The sequence below is a fragment of the Corvus hawaiiensis genome, chromosome 15, assembly GCF_020740725.1.
Source record: "Corvus hawaiiensis isolate bCorHaw1 chromosome 15, bCorHaw1.pri.cur, whole genome shotgun sequence".
In the NCBI taxonomy this organism is placed as follows: Eukaryota; Metazoa; Chordata; class Aves; order Passeriformes; family Corvidae; genus Corvus; species Corvus hawaiiensis.
The window spans coordinates 14,779,548-14,792,051 of NC_063227.1; positions in this window are offsets into that span (position 1 = coordinate 14,779,548).

Consider the following 12,504-nt stretch of genomic DNA (forward strand, 5'->3'; position numbering starts at 1 on the left):
GCCAGCTTGAATTTAATAGAAAAATTGCGAGAAGGTATTTGAGTTATGATTGTGCTGGGCTTTTAAGAATGTATGACTGCAGTTCCATTCTTCACATTTAATTCAGGTTTTGAGAACAGAGAATAGAATGAGAAATATGAACATGATTTACTAGTTTCTTCAGAGCAGTGATGAAAATTCAAGTGTTGTACTGGTGATAGATTAGCAGAAGAGATTCAGTCGTAAATAATAAAGAACACCTCTGAAGGTGACACAGATTCCGGTTGTAATTCTAAAATTTGACGATCTTATGAAAACTGTTTATGTTTAGATGTAAGAATGGTTATAAAATTATATTCCTAAAACATAATTAGCAATATCTCCATATGGGATTACAACATTTCATTTAAATTTGAATGTACTGCTGAAGGAATATATCAGACTGACATGAGAGTTATCACCACAGCTTCCTGGCACTGTCCTAAAAGTTTATCTTGGGTGCTGCGGTGGCTAAGTCCACTTTACACTCCCCAAGTTGCCTTAAAAGTGGTCTCTCATTACAACACTGTGCTAGAAAGTTCTCCCTTTGTCTAGATCCTGCTGGTCACTGGCCCTCTCCCCCTCCCATCCCTTTTCCCATTGGCCCCTGTTATGCCATTCAACCTTGCCTCCGCCCCCTAGCCCTCAGACCATTGGTTTTGGATGCTCTGCCCGCCTGTGGGAGTTTTTGGGATAAAACTGGCACGGGGCTGTCGGTTTGGTGGTTCTTTTTTGCTTCTGTTCCCTTTGGACCGTTGCTGTTAAACGCCTCGGAATTGCATGCAGAGAACCCCTCTCGCCTCTCTGTCTCTGGTTCATGCACAGACTGTGGCTGTGAGCGGCTGTTCGCTGTGTGCACGTGTGGGTGCTGGGAGAGCGCCACCAGAGCGGGCCACGAGGGACCCGGCAGGGACAGACGCGGCATCGACCCACCGAGGCCCTCTTCCATACTTGGGATTAGTGGAGAAGTCTAAAAGTCTCAATATTGCTCTTCTTCTGGAAATAGGGAGCAACCAAAAATACAAAGCCAAAATTACTAGTTCATTTGAGAGTCTTGGTGGCAAGTTCAGCTTCTGTGACAGTTTCTGAAGAGTCTTCTGACACATTTCTTTTTGTAAACATTTTCATTCATAAAGGAATGCAGTTGAGTGGGGTCTTTCAACTGTATTTGTCAGTCCTGAATTTCAGGGTCTGAAAGGTGAAGACAGTCTGGTAGGTCTGTCTCATACCAAATCTACTGTGCCACTTGGGAGGCCCTGTGAAGGTGTGAGGCTGGGTCCAGTGTACCCTCTGAGTACTGGATTTCCTGTGCAGGATTACTGGGAGGGCACGGTGAAGTCTCACACAGATAAATAAGAATCAGACAGCTGTTTCAATTAGTAAATTTTCCTTACCCTAGGGACAGGTATCTGTTGTTATGTGACCAGCTGTTTAGAAATTTGATTTTTTTTTTTAAATCGTGTATCTTCAAGAGGAATTTTTCTGAGGATCACCAAATACATAAGGTAGCAAGTTGTGATCCCTGCAGAATCCAGTGGTTTGAAAGAAGTCAAGAAAGTCCCAGTTCTTTGTGGAATACCCATTCTTGGTAGCGTTTTCTATTTTTGGATTATTTGCATGTCTCAACACTGAAAGACCAGTATCTATATTTATTACCCTCCAGACTTCAGACCATTTGAGAGGCAGAGAGCTCTTTTTGTTCCCTGCTGCTTTTCTGTGCCAAAGGAGCTCAATTAAACCATAAAAGAATCAAACTTCAGTGATTAATTAAGGAAAGCTTGCTATGCAATGGAGTCTGTTTTAATAAGTTATACAGCAGCAGAACGTTGCTAGGAGTATAATACAGTATAATCCTTGCTTGTAAGGAAGATGAGGTAGAATAGTTTTTCAGGAACTAAGCCATTAACATAGCAACTAAAATAGACCAGAAAATTGAGCCTTGTTTTGGGGCTTACCAAAAACCTGTGTTTCAGCACCTGGAAAACTTATCCCAAAACTTGTAAGCCAAGTCTCTGAACTTTGAAGCTTATGCTGTCCATCACGAGATTGTAAAGGGAGGGACGTAAATCTTACATATCCTTTTTCACAATTTTTTGTGTGTGTGTGTCTGCGTGCACATGTGGAATTATACAGCAAATTCTGCAGTTTCCTTGCACTTAAAGCAGCAGGATGAGAGGCCCCTTTTTTAAGGATTCTGGAATTTTCATTGCTAATCCATCAAGCTACAAGACTAGTACCAAATAATAACGTGAAGAGGAAAAGGCACTACACCCAGTTCCTAGGCCTACACTCATGTTTTCATGCTGTGCAGCTTCCCAAAGTCTTTAGTTATTCAGACAAAATTCACACATGAATATTAATGAGAACATGATATCCTCACTGTTGCGAGTGTTCAGACCACAAAACTATTTAAAATGGAATAGTTAATGGCTAATCATTTGTCATCTCTCTGTGATGATTCAAAATGGGACTATGTGGCAAATAAATTATGCAGTGGCTAGTATGGTGTCACATAAACTGCATTCTTTATATATTCCAAGGAAAATACAACAAGGGCAAAAATTTCTGCTGTAGAATTTATTTATACTTGGTAGAGCTGCTCAGTTATTGTGATGTGTAATTCTTGAACAGTCAGAATTATCTATAAGCACATTAAGCAAAGATTTATAATCAAAATGCTTCTATGAGAAATCTGACAGAGTCCAAGGTTCCCATGATAGATGTAGTTTGAGCTGGAGTAAAATTTCCTGAACTTTCTTTTGATATGTGCAAGCTTCTTAGAAGAAACATAAAACTTTTCCAAAATCAAAAGCTTTTCTTAGCTTAATTTTTGGTGAAGTAGTTGGCACAAACCCAGCTTTTCATGACTTACTATGATAATGAAGGTGGTTAGTGCATCATTTCATTCTAACCACAATTTTCTGCAGGAGTCAGTAGAGCTTAAGATGTCTGTGAGTTTTCCTAATGCAGAGCTTGCATACCTTTCAACTGAAGTGCTGCAGGAAGGACAATTTGGGTTATAATTTTTCAAACAGGTCTGTTTGGCATCTGGTTTTGATGAAGTTTGGTAATTATGTTTTTGCAGTATACAACTCACACACATGCTCTGCTGCTGGATTCGAGGACACCTGGTATATTGCAGTAATGTTTGGTACAAGAATTTCTAAGGCTACATGAGGTTAAAATTGCCTGAATTTTCAAATACAGCTGGTCCTAGATGTTTTAAAGCTTTGAAGTTTCGGGTTAGGGTATTTAGTTTCAAAGATGAGTATCTCTTGTTTAGTTGCACAGCATATTTGGAGTACCTGTGATAACATTTGTATTAGAAAAATCTGCTGAAAATGCCAAGATGAACAGTCTATGGAGAATGAGTGAGGAAAACTGAGCTTGGCCTCAAATATGTTCCATTTCTCACGTTTGTAATTTCAGCAGTAAAGCGCACATCTAACGAAAGAGAAAGTATCACCGTAAATATACCGGTTTTGAACCGCAAAATTCACACTATAAATCTAACCCTGAGGAAGCGGGGGGAGGGGGAAGTTTCTTCAAATCTTTGTTCCAGCCAGACTTTTACACTGCTGCCATGCTTATGAGATCTGCAGCCCCTACTTTTCCAGAAATTAATCACCTTGCCATTAAAATCCCTTATCCAGATTGCATGCCAAAAATGGCAATAAAAATAATAATTAAAAAAATCCAGCATAAAACAAACCTGAAGAGACCACAGCAAACTACTAAAACTGAGATGATTCAAAATAAATCTTTAAGTTTTCCAAGTATCCAGGCAGAATGAAGACACTTTGTTTTCTTGCCAATTTTAATGGCTTATTCACTGTTGTGTCCAACTGCTGCAGTAATGTCAGTCCCAGTTTTCCTTCTCAGTTTTCCAGTTCATTGCAAGGGGTATATCACCTTGCTGTGGAAGTTTCCAGCAGCAGAGTATGCTGTGTCTGTGTGTTGGCCACTGGGCCTCCTCCCTTACTGACATCTGCAGAATAAACAAGGCAGTAGCCTTGTTTATTCTATATTGTATGTGTATTTTGGGAATAGGATCTTCAAATTGGATTTTGGGGACACAAGTTGCATTTGTTTAATGGCCCCAACTTTAATACTCTGTTTTGAACTGATGTGGCATTTTTACATTTCTGAAGTGGTTTTGGTGCTGAAGCACAGTTGTGGTGCCATTTTAGACACCGGATACCCTGAGATATCCCTGTTGAGCCAGCAGATACAGCACGGGACTGGCAGCAGAGCCCTGCCTTCAGGATTGGGATAGGGGAACCATAAAGGATCTTAAGTGGTACTGTCTGCATTCAGGGAAGGCTATTCCCCCTTAAATGTCATTAAACTAACGGTCTTGATTAAATCAGAGTCCAGTTAAGTTCCAGAGGTTTCAAAAGCATTAGGAAAAAACCTGCTGGTCTGAATTTAGTCAAGTTGCTTCTGGGCAGTGCTGTTTTGCTCAGAAGCCTTGAGGAGGGTTGTATACTTGTGCAGTGTAAGGCTGTGCATGTGTGCTGCCTAAGGCTTTAGGTCACAGATGAATTCATAACTCTAGGATTTTCATTTGACACATAGTCACAGACCTGAGATATTGCCTTTAAAAAGGGGTCTTTGTGGAGGAACTTGTTTTCATTTACAGAATCAGAATTAATGAAGTGAAAGTGTTGGTGGGCGTTAATGAAATGTGCTTCTATTAGAGAAAAATAAAATTTAAAAAGGGCATAACTCTACTGCAGACAGATAATGCTTCCAGTTTACCCTTTTAGAGGAATTTACAAAGCTGCTATTATTGTATGGAATGCCTTCTTCTGGATGCTAAATTTACAAATAAGAAAATGAGGTCCCTGCTTATATGAAAAGTAAACAACATATAAACAAAAACTATAAGTAAGATTCAGCAATGAGCAAACGGGAATTTAACAAAAAAAAAAAAAAGAGGAAAGATGCAGCAATGAGCAAATGAGGAAATGAATTTAATGGGAACCTTGCAAGCCATGCGCCGTCTCCTCCTACTCTCTTGAACACTTCCATGAAGTGGATTTATGGGCTTTCTAGAGGAAAGACACTCTGAGAAGCAGTCTAGCATGGTGCTGAGAGGTGTTTCACATGAGTTTGGGTGGGAGTTTTGGGCCCAGGTGTCTCAGCGGGACAAAATTTAGCAGCTGAGAATTTTAATGAGATAACTGCCTTCCACAGAATTTCTTTAAGTGTTCAGCTCCTTGAGGTTTATAGAGACAACAGATGGAAAAAAAAAAAAGAAGAAAAATGTGAGTTATTTAGTGTGCTTTAGATAAATGGAGCTGGCCCAAAGGCATATGAAAATCATAGGAAAGAAGGGGGATTTTGGGAGGGGTAATAGTTGAGAAATAGAGAGGATACAGTGATCTTGGAAACATTCTCTGTAAAGATTGAGGTTCTCAGGTTGAAAACTTTTTTTTCCCCCCAGTAAATATGATGCAAGTCTTTAAAAGTCTCAGAAAATTGTATGTTAAATTAAAAACACAACAAATCTGTTTACAGGTGTGTGTTTGTGAATAATCACTTTCTGGTAGTCACGTACAGTGCGTCATGCTGTAGTCAAACACACAGACCTTTTATTTCAATATATCAGCTTTTCTAGAAGTGGAGTTCATAGTTAACTGAACACATAAAAATTACTTTGTAAACCCTACAGGATCTCCAGAGCAAATATTTCCAATTTGGTTCAGCAAGGAAGAGCAGTTACATTACACATCAATGAGTTAAACTCTGGATGTGGTGATAGAGTCTCCTTAGGCTGGTATCTACCCTTTCTTTATTTCACTCTGAAACGAACATAACAGGACACAGCCTTGAGATTGCTGAATTGACAAAACAGGGCAGCCAGTTTTAAAGAAATTGACATTACTGAGGGAGGGAAATCCAATAAAGGACCAAGCATTTATTTTCACTCTTGGCTAAAGCAGGTTACAGACCACATTGTGGTCTGTATTGGTGGTCTCTCTCTCTAAGTAACATGTAACTGAAGACTGAACATCAGTGTTTCACAGACACAGGAGATTAACAGCCCCAAAAATGACTTGTGTCCCCTACTTAGGCGGGTCAGTGCTGTATTTATCTTGTCCATTGGCAGAGAACGATCATCAGGATGTCACTAGACTTGATACTTGGCTTCTTGTACAGAAGCTGTGCACTCCTTCCTGTGCTGATGTCTGCTTTAAGTGGTACTGATGTTAAAGATGTTGTTATTAATTCTTCACCAGCAATAAAAGATGTCATTTTAGCAGTGTGTTTGGCTCTGTTAATATAATTCTGTAGGTGATTCATGCTTTGAAATGCATTGAAATCTGAATGCAGGTTTTCTGTCTGTTTGTTTCTCAAAACTGGAAACATTTTCCTTATATGCACTTACCTTCTTTAGTTTACTACAGCATTTCTGTCCAGCATTTACTGCCAGCAAGGGCCAGCATTAATTTCTTGACAGGTGTGGGCATGTGGGCTTATCATAACATGCCTAAAATCACACTTTGATCAAAAGATGACAGCTTTCACCTGTAAATGCAAGGGATGAAACTTGTAAACTGATGATCTTGAGCCTTTCTTGTCATCTCTTGAGTTCAGCCTGTGCATGGGTGGTGTTTTTGGGGGCCTGTGCTCGTGCATGGCTTTAAAGGAGTTCAACCACAAGTGCCCTGCGGGGTACAGAGCCCTCAGCCTCCTAACAGTGGCAGCTTTCACTGTTCTCTTTGCATTGTCCTCTCTCTTAGGAGCAATACAATGGCAATATAAAGGATTAGGTTCTGGTTATCTATAAGTATGCATATGTTCAGATCAATATAAAATTAGAAGCATAGTTCAAAATGGAAGAGCAACATGAGAACTGTAGATAAGGCGAGTGAAATGCCTTGTCATGCAGAAATTTTGGAATAAAATGCTGATTAGATTTCACACCCCAGTCTGTGTTTTGTTTATTTTATACATAGTATACCTAATATACCTGTCTGTGAGGTTCACACAGACAGAATTTAAATATATCTGTGCGCAGATGTTCTACTCACACAGTCTCATTGTGGATCATGCTCATTCATTCTTTAGATGTTCTAATATGGGAGAAAGAACTACTCTAAGGCAGCATCAGTTATTCCAATACTTCACATTTTTAAAAGATCTTTCCTCACACTTATTTATGAATTACTTCTGAATTAAATCTCACAGGACATATACATAACAGAAAACAAATAGCTTTATTGTAGGCAAGTAACTGTCCAAGTGAACTGAAAAGGATGGTTGAAAAGACATTTTCAGGACTTTTCTTTACAAATGATTGTCATAGGTTAGCAAGCACAGTCCCGGAAGGGATGTCCTTGCTAAGGGGTGCTTACAGTTTCCTCTGGGACCTGATAGAACCTATCAGCTGGCCAGTTTGAATATGGACAATTCTTTAAGCCACTTAAAGTTGTGACCGCCCCTGTGATCCACACTTAAGAATAGACAAACTCCCCCCCCAAGCTCTCTCTCGTTTCCGGCGCTGGGACAGGTGGCTGCAGGCCCCGAGTGGGGGCCAGCGGGCCCGGCCAGGCCCTGCTTGGGCCAGGCTGGGCTGGGCCATGGCCATCCTGGAGCCGATGGGCCCTGTTCCAGCCGTGGAACCCCCCCCACTGCCTTGCCGTGGACAGCCGGAGCGGCTTGGCTCTCCCCCCTCTCCACTGCGATAAGAAACATTCAACATTCCAGCTGCAAAGCTGCAAGGCCAAAGTGAGATTAACCCTTTTATTGCTGTGAAGAGCTGAAAACCTGAGGGAAGAGAGAGAGGAGATGCTTAAAGCTGAAATTCTGTTGTGAAGCTATGATATATCAGAGTATCCTGTTGTAATCTCATGAAGATCTGGGGGGTGGAGTGTTCAACTCGTAAGCAAAAGCACCTGCGCTGAGATAGGCAGATGCTGACGCAGCTGTAATTTCATGAGAAGTTTGGACAGGGAGAGATGGACCAGATGAGGACTTTTACTCCAAATGGGAAAGGAGAAAACCTCAGTGCCTAGAGATGGACCAGATGAGGACTTTTGCTCCAAATGGGAAAGGAGAAACCTCAGTTCCTAGAGATGCTCCCAGAGATAGTCCTAAAGATGAAGATGATGAAGACCCTTTGCTCCCAGGGAGGGAGAAGGGCCTCTGTTTTTGTTTCTGAACGGCTCAACCTTAAAACTGTACCCCAAAAAACTTCAAGAGTGGACCCTCGAAAGCAGTTGCGGGAAAAGCTGCAAGTCGGGGGAAGGGACTCACATGCAGGCAGAGAGACTCCTCCTCTTCCTAAATGGACTGAACAATATTTGGAAGTGGGCGGCTGTCTCGTTGTGATAATGTTTTCATAGCATGAGCAAGAAGAGACTTCTCTTTCTAAATGGACTGAACAAGGTTATTATGGAAGTGGTAACAGACTGAACATCTTAAGGGTTGTCTTTCTACATTGTCAGTGGGAGAAGGGAGGAAGGTGGGGGGAGGAGGAGAGTTCTGAAGGTTGTATAATTTTTTTTTTCCTTCTTTTAAGCCTGTTAATAAACTTCTTTATATTCTTTCAAGTTTGGTGCCTGCTTTGCATTTCTCCTAATTCTTATCTCACAGAAGATAAACAGTAATGAGTATTTTAGACCAAACCACTACACTAAATTGGTGTTTCTGCCCGGTTACAAACGCAACCCGCGACAAAATGGTAGAGAATGCGGGCAATTGACAAGAACTGTGAGAATGATTCAGAAAATACCTATTTAAGACATAGTTTCAAGCCGCACCAGGCGAGCCTTAGGTTGGACATTTGCAGGAATTTCTTCACAGAAAGGCTGATAAGATCAGAACGTATTTTGCCACAGTATTTGTGGTTGCCCAGGCCCTGTAGATTAGGTTATCATATGATTTATGTCTAAGGAATTTTATTAGGGATGAATTAAAAAGATATATAGCCAATTTATAAATAGCTACTATTCTTGTGGTGCTGGACAGATTTTCCATCTTCCAAGCTTGCATAGTCCTGCAACTGGAAATTATCCTGTCCTGTTTTTCCAGAAGCTTGTCCTCTGATAGCAGAGAGCTGCTTGTTGAGCCAGAGTCTTTGGCTACCGCGTTATTTTTACTTCCCTACCTTCCCTAGTAATTGTTTTGGGTTAAATGCATACTTCTCTTGTTACAGGTAGACTTTAACTTCTACTCAAGGGATCTCTGGAGTCGCATCATCTCTCCTTACATACAATTTGAAACAGCTGATTTTCCCTGGTTTTGACTTGTCATCCCCAATGTATTTTTCCTAACAAGAAGGGCACAGTACAATTTGCACAGATGTCAAGGGAGAGTGTCTACTTACACTGTCTTCCAGAAGCAGTGGTTCAGGGCAGAAATGTGAGTTATTATTTTCTTCAGAAAATTATTTCTCCTGAGGTCGGTAACTTCTTGGTCTTAGTTCTTATTGCCTACTTCTATATTCTGTTTATGGCCAGTGATTTCACAATTCATTTCTAAAGTTAGATGAGGTAAGTGGCTAGCCATCTCCTAAGGGATTAGGAGTAAAACCTCCTGCCATACCTGCCCTGGAACATGGAAAGTCGAGTGAGATTTTACCAACATTTTTTTGAATTTACATCATTTTAATACATGGAATTCCTCAGAAAGCTGAATTCATGGTACTCACTATATATTATGCTGATTGAAGGGAGACATTTTACCAGAGATGAGCTAAATCAGAAGTTGGAATTGGTCTGTGGAAAGCATGATGAGGCTTGGGACAAACAGAATTGGCAATATATTAAAAAGGTAAGAGAAAGCCAGTAGGAGGACACCAGACTAAACTAAAGTGAAAAGATGGATGTGATGGCTCCCAGCTGTTGGACAGATATTGACTCAGAATGCTACAAACAGCCCAATAAAAGATTATTTTGCAACCCCTCCCGTGTCCGTGGATGAAATACCACGTCTTGCCAGAAGTTTGGAGTCTGTCCTGGAATCTGAAGCCTGAAGGGCACTTACCTGCCAATAATAGTTTGGAGACTTATGAAAAATTATAAACTTCACTAACAGACAAGTGCTTCCAAACAAATTTATTACTTGGCAACATACAAGTAGTAATGCAGAAAATTAATTTGAATGTGTATTTCTCTGCTTGTGTATGACAACAACATTCCAAGTATTGAAGAGTTGTATCTTTACGCTATAGGAGTGTGGTTGTCCCTTGAGGGGTCCCATGAATTAATGCTTCTATAAAATATGGGGTTTGTAATATGATAAAATTATTTATAGATGTTTTAGAAAAAAAAGCAATTGTGGGGAGTCCTTTTTATTGCTAGCAAGTATTTATGTGTGTATGTGCTCTAGTATTAGCACATGCTGTACATTGCAAGAACTCCCACAGACGGAAATGATAATTTGGGAAAAAGAACATGCAGATAGTGCATATGAATACTTGTGTTCAAAAGCACTTCCATCCTTGGTTGTTAATTTGGAGAACATCTGAAAAACAAGAGGAGTTCTCTTTGCCTTGCTACCTAAGCTTCCTGGGCTCCAGTAGGAGCAAAATTCCTAGTCACTTAAAAAGTAACTAATTTCTTGTCTTGGTTTTGAAAGACAGGTGTCTGCTAAGGAAGGCAGAAGCCCCCCCTTGAAGTGGCAGATATAACCCCTTTTCCCTCTAAGTTATTATAATTTTGAAATCAAGGGCCTTTAGGCAAAGATGTGGGAAATAGGAAAAACAGTTCTTTACTATATATACTATATATACTATATATATAACCAGTCAAACAAAACAACAACAACTATGCCAGTAACAGCAATCACAAGCCCAGTGCCAGCCTTCTCGGCTGTCAGGCCCTTTCCCCTCGGGTGCAGTTCCGCTCGCAGCCGGCAGGGGCGCTGGCGGCTCCCGGTGAGCAGGGCAGGTGCGATGGTTCCCCCGCGGCTGCAGGGGGCGCTCCGGAGCGAGCTCGGGGAGCACGCGGCACCGGTGCCCCGGGATCCCGGGAAGGGATGGAACAAAGGCTTCACAAACCGCTGGGCAGCCGATCCCGGGCTCTCGGGAACAGCAGGCTGGAGCGGCAGGCTGGAGCGGCAGGCGCAAACACAAATCCCGGGTGGCAGACGAGATGTATCCAAAAGGGGAACCCCCCTGGAGGTCCAGGCAGGCAGGGTGAGCAGGGCTACAACGCAGCGAAAGCTCAAAGCAGCAGCGGGGAAGGGCGGCCACAGCCCGGCCTCCAGCAGGGCAGGGAAAGCGGCTTTTGGGATCCCGGCGTTGTTTCCAGCAGAAAGAAAAACGGCCGAAAAAAAGAACCAGCAGCTCCTTTCTCTGCAGCTCCTCTCTCTCCGGACGCTGAGAGCGAACTGAACCCACACCCAGGTGAAACAAAAGAGTGGCCAGGCCCTTTTGTCTTCTCTTAAGCACGCAGCGATTTATTGTCTTAGTAACAGAATGGGGGAAAATTCCTTTAACAGAAAAAAAACTAGATCTCTTAAAACCCCAATATTTCTGATAAATGAATACATTAGGAAAATATTTTTCTCATCCCATCTTTTTTGTTTGTATACTTGTATTTTAATGAAAATAACTTAAAATATTATGTTTTAAAGTCTTTTAAATATTTCTGGTTTTATTCGCTTTTATAGATGTCAATCTTGCTGTACTTTATATACATTTTGGCTATCACAGAATCATAAAATCAAATTGAGATTGGAAAAGACCTTTAAGATCGAGTCCAGCTGTGCTCACCACTAAACCTTGTCCCAAGTGCCACATCCTCGTGCCTTTTGAACATCCTGTGAATAGCATAACAAGGTTGTTGCAGATGCACTTAAGTGATGAACCTATAGAAAAATAGATGTGCTTGGATATTTTCAGTCTTTTCACTATATCTGTTTATAAGCAGGCACAGTCTCGGGTTCTGGTGGTGTCAAACAGTGTTTTTTTCCAACATCACCTCATAGTTTCCATACCTGTGTTTTGTCTGCAGCTGCCTTTTCACAGTCAGTGGAATGAGCTGGATTTCAGAGTCAGCCAGCAGCCCCTGCTGCAGCTCCCCTGCCCTCTCACACCACTGATGGAAGGAGGTTAAATGATTTCCTTCCATCTTTTAAAGCCTGTTAAAAATTATGCATTCTTCTGAAAGAAAGTCCTATTTAAGTCTGACTATTTCATAGTGGAAGTGAGAAATCTGATTTTTATTTTAAGTTTTATAAAAGTGTTGCAGATTGGTTGAAAGCATGACTGATTTTAGATTTAACATAAGGAAGTCTGTGGAAGTGTGACTGCCCTCCCACCTTTTATTTTTCTGGACAAGGACACAGGAGGTGGGATGTTCTGGGCTGCTCTGAATTACAGATGTGACTTTATCTCAGCAGAAGGTCTGGTGACCTTAAACATATGTTTTCAAGAAAATACTAACATTAAAATTTATTCTGAATTAGAATGTAATATAAAGATGCAAAAAAGCTGATAAAGGTCAACCTGATGAATTTATTTAATTTATT